Here is a 935-nt window from a genome sequence, read left to right on the forward strand (position 1 = left end):
TCTAGTTTCACTTGCTCACAGGGTGCCGCATGCAGAGGCCTTGCATCAACGACCCTTCACACCACAGCTCCTAGCATGAAAGAGCCGGGCTTGACCCCTCAGCTCCGAGATCGTGTGCAGAAGCGCCATGCACAACACTCAGTGTGGATGCAATTTAAGGAATAGTGGCTAAAAGCATGAACTTTAGGGCCAGAAGACCCTGGTTTTATGTCCCAATGACGCCACTTACTTTTTTTTTTTTTTTTTTTTTTTTTTTTGTTGCATGGTTTTAGTTCCCTGACCAGGGATTGAACCTGGGCCCTCAGCAGTGACAGTGCAGAGTCCTAACCACTGGACTGCCAGGGAATTCCCATGATGCTACTTACTTGGATGTGATCTCCAGAAAATGACAATCTCTCTTTTCTTTGGTTACCTTATATGAAGAGAAGGGCATTATAAGTACCTATCTCAGATTGTTGCTGAAATTGTTAAATGAGATAATATAGGTAAAGCAATTTGCACAGTCCCCGGCATACAGTAAGTACTCAATAAATGGTAGGTGTTTGCTCTTTGGATGGACCTGGCACAGAATAAATATCTGAAACCCCAAATTCAGAGGGTGATCAGCCTTAATCTCTATTGTTCTGGGTGTTATTATCTCTCCAACTAGACAGTAAGCTTCCTTATGTCATGGACTCGTATTACTGCCTTCTCAGTTGTAATATTGCTTGTGTTGTCGTTTTTGATTTCAAAAGTAATATGTCTTATTGAAAAATAGTCCAGAAATACTAGTTTCCCCCTCACTTTCTTACTTTCTATACAGGTGCCCTCAGTATCTGCAGGGTATTGGTTCCAGGACCCTGGTGATACCAAACTCCATGGATGCTCAAATCCCTTATATTAAATGGCAAAGATTTTGCATATAACCTATACACACCCTCCTATATACTTTAAAT

The 935-nt window shown here is 41.6% G+C and overlaps 1 non-coding gene across 1 annotated transcript; it reads right to left on the reverse strand.

Moving 5' to 3' along the window:
* Positions 1 to 272: 272 nt before the first annotated feature.
* Positions 273 to 345, reverse strand: TRNAD-GUC (transfer RNA aspartic acid (anticodon GUC)). Its single transcript has one exon. It is a non-coding gene; the product is annotated as a tRNA-Asp (tRNA).
* Positions 346 to 935: the final 590 nt, after the last annotated feature.

Source organism: Phocoena phocoena, chromosome 5 (genome assembly GCF_963924675.1).
Source record: "Phocoena phocoena chromosome 5, mPhoPho1.1, whole genome shotgun sequence".
NCBI lineage: Eukaryota > Metazoa > Chordata > Mammalia > Artiodactyla > Phocoenidae > Phocoena > Phocoena phocoena.